Below are 14,222 nucleotides of genomic sequence, written 5' to 3' on the forward strand. Positions count from 1 at the left end.
TGGGATATTACTCATGAGTGATGAATACAGGGTTAGGTTTGGCTGTGAAAATTAGCTTTGTTTACTCACCTCACGTTTTCCCTTACATTCCAAACCCTGCTCTCCTGTGTTTTGATTAGCATTAATACTTTTGAATGCATCTCACGTTTTCATTCCTTTAGATAGCAGTACAATCCCTTAAGAATGTGATATATATTTTGATAAAATACTCCACACTCTTAAACAATCTCTATCCTATTTCTGCATTTAGATATTTTTCCAGAAATGTTAGTGCACTTTTCACACGATTAGAGGTGAGTCCTTAAATGAGATATATAAACAGACCATGAATTTTGATCAGCTGGTCCTCACAAAATACTATAAGATGTCCTTGGGCTAATATTGATGTCTGTCAGAACAATTACTTCTGTGTCTCGGAATTTAGAGTTCCATTCAAGGTCCAGTTATACCTCATTAATGAACGTTAGTTTTGATGATACTTGTTTTCTCCTAATTAGCTAGATTTTTTTATTTTATAGAATTCATGTTAGGGGTTTACTTGCGTTTAACTTCACAATTTTGCTCATCTTCCAAGTCCTGTCTTCGCCATTTAGGTTTTGTATTTGAATAGGCTAAATATCTTTATCATCATCATCATGAACTTTTGCTGTGAGGTGTAATACATACATACTACTAAGTGTAATTACTAAGTGTATTACTAAGTGTAATACTACTAAGTAATTTTTCATCTCTCAATTTAAAAAATCATACTTGTATGAGCTAATGCATTATATTGTCTTAGTGAACAAAGTTTGAATGAAATTTTTTGAATTTTTTGGTACACCAAAATGTAAAGGAAGAATTAGAAACAGTATCTTGATTATCTACATATCAAATGAATAGATGGGAGATTTTACTCCTTTTTCCTCCTCTTGGAGAAACTAGTGCCTCAATAATTTGGTAAAATATACCAAATGGCAGAACTTTCTATAAAAAAAGGAATGGTTTTTGAAGGTTAGTCGTAAGGGTTCATCCTTTGTTGTAAAAGGATATGCAGTTTAAGGATGTGATTTACCAACGATTATAATGATTAATGATATGAGGTTAAGAGAACTCTCATATTCAGTGTTAGCAATGGTTGTGTTGCTCAGAAATTTATGATTTGCTGTTTTTTTGTGTGTGTGATTTGATATAGCGATCTCATGATAATTGCTTTATGTAGTGCTTTAAAACTATTGTCTGTGTACTACTTTCATGTCTTCACGAGGTCTGGTCTTCATTTAGTCCAAACTACCAAATCTGATTTATGTATCTCAATTTTGCTTCACTGTCTCTCTCATCAGTAGTAGTTAGTTAAGAATAGTTGCTGGAAGTGAGACAGACACGAAAGACACCTAATAACACTGAAGCACATGAAATATGTTGCAATTCTAGAACTGACACAGTAACCAAAGACAACCGTTATAAGTGAATCACAGATGCCAGGATATACACAGGGAACAAAGATGGCTGACTATAATGAGGTAAAGAGATCAAGAGACATTCCTGGGGCTGAGACACAAACCATAAACAACTAATATGACTGAGGCACAAAAATCAGACTTGAAGCAAAAAAAAAAAAAAAAAAAAAAGACGCTTCTAGGATTGGGGAATAAAGACCAGTTACTGAAACAGAAACAGAGCTTAGTGCATGGTAGATGTCATGTGTTTTGAAATACAAAGAAAAATTGAAGACCTTTTCTTTGGTTATACTTGGTAAAGTATTGTCTGGTTTTCAGAAAAGTTGAGTTCTTCGGGAAATGTAAAACTATTGCATTACTTTTCATTGTCTCACAGTGGATAGTGATTTAAGGATAATTTTGCTGTACATTGTATCCAGGAAATCCACGATCCTCACATGACCGTTGACAGCATAAATAATTCTTAAAGGTGAGATTGTGTTAGCAGTACCCAGTGTTACTCTTCTGCCACAGGCCGCCACAAGAGAATGCTTTCCCTAGACTGGTGTATAGTCCTCATCATGGTACTAGTTGTGGTAGCCTGGGGAACAGTGTGTTGTGAGAAACAGGAATGTAGGTATGAACACACACAGAGATATGACAAGGCCCCTCAAGTGTAGCATTTCCTTCCCATCCTGTATAAATAAGTAACTGAAAAAAAAAAGAAAAAAGAAAGACAGAGTTCTAGAAAAGCAGAACTCCCTGTCCGTAATGTACAAATTGCAGATGGATGATTATATATCGTTAATTACACATTGGGAATAGAATTTGTGGAAGTCATAAGACAGGCCTGCAAACTAACACAATTAGAGCTTGAATGGGAAAATGAAGAGAACGACGGAAAAAGTGGAAAAACTCATTAAGTACAGACCTGGAGGATGAACCAGGACAAAGGTGTTTTTCCATGACCACTAGTGAAACGCAGGAAAGGGAAAAGTATAGTTTGCTGAGGGTAATTTATACAAATATTGGTTGACTGACGGGGAATGGCTGACGGGGATCCAGTGCAATAAAGTAAGCCAGACATTTTATTTGAAATCAAGATTATAGCCATCAAGGAAGTCAGATCTCATGTAGTTTTCCCCGATAACATGGACGACGTAGGGCAATGGGAGGTCCAGCCTAAGTGATGAGTGAACCGATGAAGTCAGAAGAGAGATTGTAAGTAAACCTCTTACCACGTGTTCTCGATTACGTATAAATGCGTCTTTTTACATGAGAAATATTTCTAGAATATTTCCAGTTATTTATCTACCATACCGAATGTGCGTAGTCATTTATGAAGTACATTTGATTATGCAGGTATGAAACGGGCCATATACAGTGAGAGTATTTGTGGTATACGAATTACCTTTAACACATGTTGTTTTGAAAGATTTTTTAACTTAGTTGTATTTGACTGTAAAGACGTTGGTAGTTGATTGACCTAAAGCCCAACGAGCCAACCTATGTAGATGTGATGTTGAGAGAAACGATGTTATGATTTATGGAAAAGCAACAAATTTAGTTATCAGGATGTTGCATGTGATTTTTAGACTGTTGCCAAACGTAGGAGACATTGAAACGGTGTGGGACTTATGTGTGATGGAAGACGTTTACAAGAACTCCTATCTTGTTTTGTATTTAGCTTGTTTTGTGTTTAACCCCACTTAACCACCATTCTAAATTCGTGTACAGCGTCAGCATTGATTGTGATTCTTCATTACCTCAAACGATGATTGCTTTGTCTGGCCGGGTATTCCCAGAAATCCTCGTCTAAAAGAAATCTCTAGGAAGAAAGAAAATTGATGTATGGACCCGTACGAGCGTGTTTGATTGCGTATGTTTCTTTGTATGTCTTGGCCCAGTTCCGCGTATACAACGTGTTAGTAGCACATTCTGTGCGTTGGCGATTGTGTAGGCAAGGAAGAGGTCAGCCTGTGTGGAAAAAGTCATGGAAGGAGGTAAGTGTGGAGAGGAAGATGCATCTCCCACTGTTGACGACTGGCATGGGGGTTTAATTCATTCTCTCATAGCAGTTGACACAGGAAATATTCTCCTGTACTAGGCTGAGTCACTGAGAATGCTTCGAGTAGGACATAAATACTGCTTGGTATGGGCGTATGACGGCCAGATTTGTTCATTTTCATTGTGGAGGCATATTGATAAATTACATAAGGGTCACAATGGTGAGAGCTTAGCAAGTTATTCATAATGTATTGCTGAAATGACTGAGGTATAGTGAGATGTGAGCTGTTGAAGTGCTGGGTGTGATTCTGTGTTTGATAGTCTGTTAGAGTATAATGTGTTGAAGTTTGCTGATGACATGGTAACAGGATGCTGCAATAATACTGCGTTTCATTTACTTAAAAACCTGCCTGTTCCCTCCTTGTGATACCCGCTCACGACTATGTCACTCGAAATAAAGACTGACAGGTTAAATGAAATAAAGTGTGTGTGTGTGTGTGTGTGTGTGTGTGTGTGTGTGTGTGTGTGTGTGTGTGTGTGTTGTGTGTGTGTGTGTGTGTGTGTGTGTGTGTGTGTGTGTGTGTGTGTGTGTGTGTGTGTGTGTGTGTGTTGTGTGTGTGTTTGTGTGTGTTGGGGGGGGGGGGGGGAATTATTTGACGAGTGAATGTTGTGTGCCAGCCTCTAGTCCACCTACCGCTGTCATGTAGCGCGAGTCTTGTAGCCCCACCTCTGACCTCTGTACCGTGCTAAAGTCAGTCTTTGACGACATGTAGCCCCGCCCCTCACCTCTGTATCGTTCTAAGTTCAGCCTGTACGTCACTAGTAGCCTCACCTTTGCCCTCTGCACGGTGCTAAGGTCAGTCTTACGTGACCTGTAGTCCCACCTCAGACGTCTGCACCGTGCTAAAGGCAGTCTGTTACGTGACCTGTAGCCCCACCTCTGACCTCTACACCATGCTAAGGTCACTGTTTTACGTGACCTGCAGCACCATCTCCGACTTCTGTACGATGCTAAGGTCGACCTGTACCCTGATTTGCGGCGCCACCTCTGACCTCTACCGTGGTAAGGTCAGCCTTTACCATGACCTCATTTTCTCCAACGCACTCATTCCTAAGGTCACCATAAATAACTAGTGTGGATGAAGTCAGTGATGGGCTCACGCCTCCCAATGCCAATCACTTATTGATTGACACTTTGACACGCCCAGGTCAGCTTTACACGCCTACACGCCTCCTTCACCACGCCCACAACACCTGCACTGCATCCACGCCACCCACAACACACCCGCACTCCTCCCACACTACACCCACATGTCATTCAGGCTCGGCTCTCACCAGGCCCACACAGAGCGGACCGATATGTCGTTATGTCCCAAGCGCAACGTCTCCCACACCTGACTCTCCCACGGATGTGTTATACCAAAGGGCCGCACTATCGTCCTGAAGGACGTACCGTCGTGTTCAAGGGCGATAAGACGTTCTTTCGGGTGATAGCATTGTGTCCAAGGGCGGTGCAGTCTTGCTCGGAGGTCGTTCCATCGTGTTCAAGGGCGGTGCTGTCGTGCTGGAACGTAAGTCGTACCACAACGCTGGGGGTCTCCCTCCTGCACCAGAGGTGTTGTGTGCTGAGAGTGGAGTTGTGTGGCCCAGTGAAGGTTGTCTTAAGGAACGAACAGTAAGTTCTGGAGGAGGAAGGCTGGGCCAAAACCCACCTACCAAGACACTGTTGTGTGTGTTGGTCTTGCTTGCATCCAGACATATCTTGATAAAATCTCATTATCTTCCACAGGGCGCCAGGAAGAGGGGGAGGATCCTGCTCTGCTGTAAGCGTCATCATGATCTTCGGGATGTGCTCACAGAGAACGGTGATATCAGAAGGTGAGCAACGTATTTGAACTCTATCAATCTTTACAAAATATATAATTATGTAAATAGTTTTAATTATACTTTCCTGCTACCTGTGCAATATATAAAATTGTGTAAATAGTTTTGATTATATTTTCATGCTACCTGTACAAAATATATAATTCTCAATAAATAGTGTCTTTAGAAATCTTTTCATGCTAAGGATAGTGGAATAGCCTTTAGTTTCTAGCGCTTTACACAGTCCACAAGGCCGGTCAGTTACTTTAAACAGGATGCCGTGTGGGTGCTGGTCGAGAGAACTTGAACAGGTCCGCCCAGGGAGCAGATGTTCTCTCCGTGTCATGCTTCATAGGAACGCTTAGTTGCGGGGCAGGATATAGAGGGAATGTAGCTTATAATGATGAAGAATGGGTAGAGGACACTCGTTGAAGGTTTAGAGGTTATCGTCAAGGATGGGTAAATGGTGAAGAATAAGACGACTTGAAAAATGACAAATATTATTGATGAAGTAAAACAGATATAAAGCAAATAATACATAACGTAGTCTACAATATATAATACATGATATAGTCTGCAATATATGATACATAATATAGTATACAATATATAATACATAATATAGCCTACAATATATAATACAATATATCGTCGATAAAAAGGGCCCAAGGCGTCTGGGGTAAACCATGGAAAGTTCTGTGGGGCCTGTATGTGGAAAGGGAGCTGTGGTTTCGGTGCATTATTACATGACAGCTAGAGACTGAGTGTGAACGAATGTGGCCTTTGTTGTCTTTTCCTAGCGCTACCTCGCACACAGGAGGGGGGAGGGGGTTGTTAGTTCATGTGTGGCGGGGTGGCGATGGGAATGAATAAAGGCAGACAATATGAATTATGTACATGTGTATATATGTATATGTCTGTGTGTGTGTATATATATGTATACGTTGAGATGTATACGTATGTATATTTGCGTGTGTGGACGTGTATGTATATACATGTGTATATGGGTGGGTTGGGCCATTCTTTCGTCTGTTTCCTTGCGCTACCTCGCTAACGCGGGAGACAGCGACAAAGCAAAATAAATAAATTATATATATATATATATATATATATATATATATATATATATATATATATATATATATATATATATATATATATAGCCAGCTGATAGCGTTTTACCGAACCTAACTGTACAACGCGGAGGTATATGAATACGAATAAAGTGCATATGAACGCGCACCTTCATAGAACATACAAACCTTCAACAGCCAGGATCGAACCCGGGACCCCTACCGAACCCGGGACGCTATCAGCTGGCTATGTGCGTCTGTTCTGAAATAACCGGTATAGACCCCGTTGCTCACCATTGTGAGACGAAGGGTATTCGAGTACTTAGTATTTCGAATAGTTGTTTCCTATTATACAGTCCCATAGCCTAGCGGTTAGCATGCCTGCCTCTTGCACAGGGGTCCCGGGTTCGATCCTGGCTGTTGGAGGTTTGTATGTTCTATGAAGGTGCGCGTTCATGTGCACTTTATTCGTGTATATATATATATATATATATATATATATATATATGTATACTTGACTAGGGCATCCAATTGCTCGTGCCGTCTCAGTAAACATTAAAATAAAAGATAGATGTAAACCAGTGACAGGATGCGGAGCTGTTTTGGAATCATTTAAACCTGGAGAGAAGGGATGTTTTACGGAGAAGATAAGTGTGGGGTTGTTTCAAACTATTAAGATGGTCATAAGTGCTAAGAAGATATTAACAAAGGAAGTTGGAATGACGTAGTTGGATATCGGTGCGATAGGGTCAAGGGTCACAAGAGTGAGGGATCTTTACTGAGGGGAATACATTGTAAAGGAGACGGGCGAGAAAAATATGGCCTCCTCTCATTCACACATACGTTTTATGTGTTCATGGCCACCTCATAGACACAGGTTGGATGTGTTCATGACCACCTCATACACACACAGGTTGGATGTGTACAGGGCCACCTCATACACACACAGGTTGGATGTGATTATGACCACCTCATACACAGGTTGGATGTGTTCATGCCCACCTCTTACACACACGGGTTGGATGTGTACATGGCCACCTCACACAGGTTGGATGTGTACATGGCCACATCATACACACATACAGGTTGGATATGTGCATGGCCACCTCACACACAGGTTGGATGTGTTCATGGCCACCTCATACACACAGGTTGGATGTTTACTTGGCCACATCATACACACACAGGCTGGATGTGCATATGGCCACCTCATACACACAGGCTAGATGTTTACATGGCCACTTCATACACACACAGGTTAGATGTGTTTATGGCCTCATCATACAGACACAGGTTGGATGTGTATGTGGCCACCTCATATAGACACAGGTTGGATGTGTTCTTGGCCATCTCATACACACAGGCTGGTGTGTACATGGCTACCACATACACACACAGGTTGGATGTGTACATGGCCACCTCAAAAACACAGGTTGGATGTGTACATGGCCACCTCATACAAACAGGTTGAATGTGTACATGGCCACCTCATACACACATACAGGATGGATATGTGCATGGCCACCTCATACACACAGGTTGGATGTGTTCATGGCCACCTCATATAGGCAGGTTGGATGTCTTAATGGCCACCTCATACACACAGGTTTGATGAGTACTAGGCCACATCATACACACACAGGTTGTATGTGTATATGGCCATCTAATACACACACAGGTTGAATGTGTACATGGCCACTTCATACACACACAGGTTAGATGTGTTTATGGCCACCTCATATAGACAAAGGTTATATGCGTACATGGCCACCTCATACAGACACAGGTTGGATGTGTTCTTGGCCATCTCATACACACAGGCTGGTGTGTACATGGCTTCCACATACACACACAGGTTGGATGCGTTCATAGCCACCTGATACATACACCGGTTGGGTGTGTACATGGAACCTTATACACACACAGGTCGGATGTGTACATGGCCACCGCATACGGACAAGTAGGATATGTTCTTGGCCACCTCATACACACAGGTTGATGTGTACGTGGCTACCACATACACACACATGTTGGATGTATTCATAGCCACCTCATACACACCGGTTGGATGTGTACATGGAACCTCATACACACACAGGTTGGATGTGTTCATGGCCACCTCATACACACACAGGTTGCATGTGTTCATGGCCACCTCATACACACACAGGTTGGATGTGTTCATGGCCACCTCATACACACAGGTTGGATGTCTACATGGCCACCTCATACACACAGGTTGGATGTGTTCATGGCCACCTCATACACACACAGGTTGGATGTGTTCATGGCCACCTCATACACACAGGTTGGATGTCTACATGGCCACCTCACACACACAGGTTGGATATGTTCATGGCAAATTCATATTCAAAGGTTGGATGTGTACATGGTCACCTCATACACACACAAGTTGTATGTGTACATGGCCACATCATGCACACAGGGTATATGTGTACATGGCCACCTCAAAAAGACAGGTTGTATGTGTACATGGCCACCCCATACACACAAGTTGGATATGTTCTTGGCCACCTCATACATACACGTTGATGTGTACATGGGTATTACATACACACACATGTTGGATGTATTCATAGCCACCTCATACACACCGGTTGGATGTGTACATGGAACCTCGTACACACAGGTTGGATGTGTTCATGGCCACCTTATACACACACAGGGTGGATGTGTTCATGGCCACCTCATGCACACAGGTTGGATGTGTACATGGCCACCTCACACACACAGGTTGGATGTGTTCATGGCAAATTCATACACACACAAGTTGGATGTGTACATGGTCACCTCATACATACACAAGTTGGATGTGTTCATGGCCACCTCATACACATACCAGTTGGATGTGTACATTGAACCTCATACACACTCAGGTTGGATGTGTACATGGTCACTTCATACACACACAGGTTAGATGTGTTTATGGCCACCTCATATAGACACAGGTTGGATGTGTACATGGCCACCTCATACAGACACAGGTTGGATGTGTTCTTGGCCATCTCATACACACAGGCTGGTGTATACATGGTTACCACATACACTCACAGGTTGGATGTGTTCATAGCCACCTGATACATACACCGGTTGGATGTGTACATGGAACCTCATACACACACAGGTTGGAAGTGTCCATGGAACCTCATACACACAGGCTGGATGTGTTGATGGCCACCTCATACACACACAGGTTGGATGTGTTCACGGAAACCTCGTACACACAGGTTGGATGTGTACATGACCACATCATACACACAGGTTGGATGTGTATATGGCCGCCTCATACACAAACAGGATGGATGTGTACAAGGCCACCTCATGCAGACACAGGTTAGAAGTGTTCATGGCCACCTCATACAACACAGATTGGATGTGTTCTTGGCCACTTTATACCCACAAGCTGATGTGTAGGTGGTTACCACATACACACACAGGTTGGGGTGTGTTCATGGCCACCTCATACACACACCAGTTGGATGTGTACATGGAACCTCATACACACATAGGTTGGATGTGTTCATGGCCACTTCATACACACAAACATACACACACACACACACACACACACACACACACACACACACACACTCACACACACACATACACACACACACACACACACACACACACACACACACACACACACACACACACACACACAGGTTGGATGTGTTCATGGTCACTTCATACAAACAGGTTGGATGTGTTCATGACCGCCTCATAAACACACATGATGGATGTGTTCATGGCCACCTCAGACACACAGGTTGGATATTTACATGGCCACCTCATACAGACAGGTTGGATGTTCTTGGCCATCTCATACATACAGGTTGCTGTGTACATGCCTACCACATAAACACATGTATGTGTTCATGACCATTTCATATCCACACAGTTTGAATGTGTACATGGCCACCTCATACACACTCACGAGTTGGATGTGTTCATGGGCACCTCACACACACACAGGTTGGATATGTTCATGGCTACTTCATGCACACAGCTTGATGTGTTCATGGCCACCTCATGGACACAGGTTGATGTGTTCATGGCCACCGCATACACACACAGGTTGGATGTGTACATGGCCACCTCATACACACACAGGTTGGTGTGTTCATGGCCACCTTCATGCACACAAGTTGGATGTATTCATAGCCACCTCACACACTCAAGTTGGTTGTGTACATGGCCACACCATAAACACACAGGTTGGATGTGTACATGGGCACCCCATACACACACAAGTGGGATGTATTCATGGCCACCTCATACACTCAGGCATACACACAAGTTAGATGTATACGTGGCCACTTCAGGCACACACGGGTTGGATGTGTACATGGCCACTTCATACACACTCAGATTGGATGTGTTCATGGCCACCTCATACACCCACGGGTTGGATGTGTTCATGGCCACCTCATACACACATGTTGGATGTGTACATGGCCACTTCATACACACACTGGTTGGATGTGTTCATGGCCACCTCATATACCCACTGGTTGGATGTATTCATGGCCACCTCATACACACAGGTTGGATGTGTACATAGCCACCTCATACACATATAGGTTGAATGTGTTCATGGCCACTTCATATACCCACTGGTTGGATGTGTTCATGGCCACCTCATACACACAGGTTGAATGTGTACATAGCCACCTCATACACACACAGGTTGTATGCGTACATGGCCGTTTCACACACACAGGTCTGATGAGTAAATCTCCACCTTTCATACAAACACAAGTGGTGTATGTGTCAGGTGAGGCTGATAGTGGTGTATGTGTGTGTCAGCCAAGCTTTGTCAGGTGAGACTGATAGTGATGTTTGACCTGACCCTTAAAGGTCAGTTCAAGGGCCAATCCATTATATCTTAAAGTCATACGTCGTGCTCAAGTGTCGTAAAGCCGACCTCAAAGCTCGTACTGTTGTGCTCAAGGATCGTAATGAAGTAAGTGGACAATGGTTCAGAACGTGGCAACCATCACTTGTGAAAGGTCACAAATATGAGGTCATCTGGGCCATGACCCATGACCTTTTCCCCCTTTAGCCTCAAGACATTGTCAGCGTCATTCAGATGTGTTTGTCAATGTAAAACTGTGTTGTTTAATACCATGGCGAGTCTGTGAGGGTCTTTTCCTTAGGACCTTGGTGGGTCTGTCAGGGTCTTTCCCTTAGCACCATGATGAATCTGTTAGGGTGTTTTCTTTAGCACCATCGTGGGTCTGTGTGGGCTTGGTCTTGATTTACATTATAAAGAATAAAAACTTTCCCGCCGCCAGTTTCTGAATTTTGAGTAGAGTGTTTCCATCGCACGTTCTGCTCTTTATGTGTCAGGTCAAACATCGCATCATAACATACAAAGGTCGTACTTTCGTGCTTAGGTAGTTAACCATATTTCAGTGTAACTAAATGTCACTTTTTTCTTCTTTTAATTTACACATGACCCGCACCGAAACCACAGCTCCCTATCCACAACCAGGCCGCGCAGACCTTTCCATGATACCCAGGACGCTTCACACTCCCTGATTCACACACACACACACACACACACACACACACAATTACATAATACATTTTAGGACTGCTTTCACAGAAAATGTGCATAGCTCCTACTTATAGATATTAGCATGCTTTTTTTTACGTGATTTTAGCAAATGCTTATTTGCTTTTATGTATATATTACATTATACTTAAGATTAGTGTATATTCATTTCCATCGATTGATCTTATTGCGACACCTTGAACGTTTGATCTTTCATTTGTATTTCAGGACAAGATTAGATGTAGTGTTTTAAGGTCTCTGTAATCTCTGTAAGACCGTACCCTACTTACATCACTATAAAAGTGAAGAATCAAGAAGACAGACTACGAATTATATTCATGAATAGATCTTTGTTCCCGTAGACACAGAAGGAATGTAGTACGATATAGAAACACTAAAAACTATCATAGTTTGTAGACGTAGCACTGATTTATTGTATTGTATTGTTCAGTGGAGACAGGCAGTTAGTTGCATGTGATAGGAAAGTCGGTACAAGAGTTTTTCCCGAGGCGCCAGGCAGCGAGCGGATATTTAAACGCCGGTTGTGGCGTGTGTCAGTGTCACGTGTGTGCTCTTGTTCGTCGAATACTGTTCATTGGATCCGTGTCTCTTGCACTGCAAATACAATTCGTTTCATCAAAGAGGTAGAATCACAAAAGAAAAAATCATCAGCAAGATTAGTACGAAATGGTTTAAAATTCCTTTATGTTGATTCTTCATATACTTATGTCTGTAGTTTGTCCTGTCGAACTTTGAGAAACAATTTGCATGTAAGACGGGATTTGTACTGAAGTACTTGACAAAGTTACAAATTGTTGCGTTGATTAGGATTTATAAAAAGTATCCAAGGAGAACCAGCGCCCTCACATACCAAACCCAAGTAGTGCAAGCTGAGCAAAGGCAAGTGGACTGGTGTGCAAGTTTTGTAATCATTTGCATGTGAAGCATCATGGAGGTTATTGCTCGTGTTACAGACTTTCCAGGTTAAACTTGCGTCACTGGAACCACATACGGAATTGTCTTTTGCTTATTTATAGCACAAATATGAATTTGTGTTTTTAGTGTTATTGAAATATCGGTATATATATATATATATATATATATATATATATATATATATATATATATATATATATATATATATATATATAATCTGTATATTGTTTTTCATTTTATATTAATTACTTAGATACCAGATTCTTCATTTCCTGGTAAGCTTCGATGTACAGTACAAATTGTACTTGCTTCTCTTCGATTTTAAAGGTGAATATCACGTAACTAAAGATCAATTGTGTTTGAGGTAAGGTAGGTGTGGCGGCCAGGATTATATAACACCTGAAACCTGACAGCGAAATTTTCGCTTGTATCACGAGATAACGACTGGTGTGACAAGATCTGTAACACGAGATCTCGGGCTTTGTAACGAGACTTGTTCTCGTATTACAAGATTGCAATTTTTTTTCGCGATCTCGTTTTGCTTTACAAGAACGGCTAGCGCTACAAGGTCTCCATGTAGATCACGAGAGCTTGCCTTTACTTCAAGATACAGTTGTCTACTGTGAGACCCAGTCGGCCTCGTATAAAAGTAACGTCTGCTAGCACATATTACAACATTATGGCTTTTGGTGCTAGATCGGATATTGATGTAAATGCTTGCATAGCAATCTTTGTAATTTTAGGATTATAAGTTTTCCCTTCAGAAAGATAACTGAAGTTATCGGTCGTTGTAAGTAAAATAACTCGAGTTATTTAGGGACAACAGTGTATAAGTAATCGACTGTCAGAGTAGTAAGATAACTCAAGTCATCTCTCAAGGATAACAGTCTGTAGTGCCTAAGGGGAAAGATGACTCAGCATATCGTTTATTACAGTTACGATAATTGACTGTCGCTTCAAAAGAATAAGATAAATGTATCTTTTGGGATAAGGATAGACTTAGGTAAGATAGCCTGGCCTTTAACCTGACCCTTAAGGGTCAATGTAAAGGCAAGTCCATAGTGCCCAGAGATCGTATCATTGTGTTGTCATTGTGTTAAAGTGTCTCCGTGCTTAAAGATCGTACCGTTATGCCTAAGGGTCGTTCCGTCGTGATGACGTATCGTACCGTTGTCGTCAAGGGGTTTAAAACATTATGGGGTATCTGTGTGTTTAGAACATTATGGGGTATCTGTGTGTTTAGAACATTATGGGGTATCTGTGTGTTTAGAACATTATGGGGTATCTGTGTGTTTAGAACATTATGGGGTATCTGTGTGTTTAGAACATTATGGGGTATCTGTG

The 14,222-nt window shown here is 42.0% G+C and overlaps 1 protein-coding gene across 4 annotated transcripts in view; it reads left to right on the plus strand.

Annotated features, from left to right (window-relative positions):
- Positions 1 to 12,501: 12,501 nt before the first annotated feature.
- Positions 12,502 to 14,222, plus strand: part of LOC139763306 (glycine receptor subunit alpha-4-like) — a 67,568-nt gene continuing 65,847 nt past the window's right edge. The window contains exon 1 of one of the 4 annotated variants that reach the window (XM_071689320.1): positions 12,502 to 12,586. The gene's annotated coding sequence lies outside the window, so the exon portion shown is untranslated. Of the gene's footprint in view, positions 12,843 to 14,222 lie in introns of all 4 variants that reach the window. The other 3 variants (XM_071689322.1, XM_071689319.1, XM_071689321.1) reach the window with 3 other exon arrangements.

This window comes from Panulirus ornatus, chromosome 46 (assembly GCF_036320965.1).
Source record: "Panulirus ornatus isolate Po-2019 chromosome 46, ASM3632096v1, whole genome shotgun sequence".
In the NCBI taxonomy this organism is placed as follows: domain Eukaryota; kingdom Metazoa; phylum Arthropoda; class Malacostraca; order Decapoda; family Palinuridae; genus Panulirus; species Panulirus ornatus.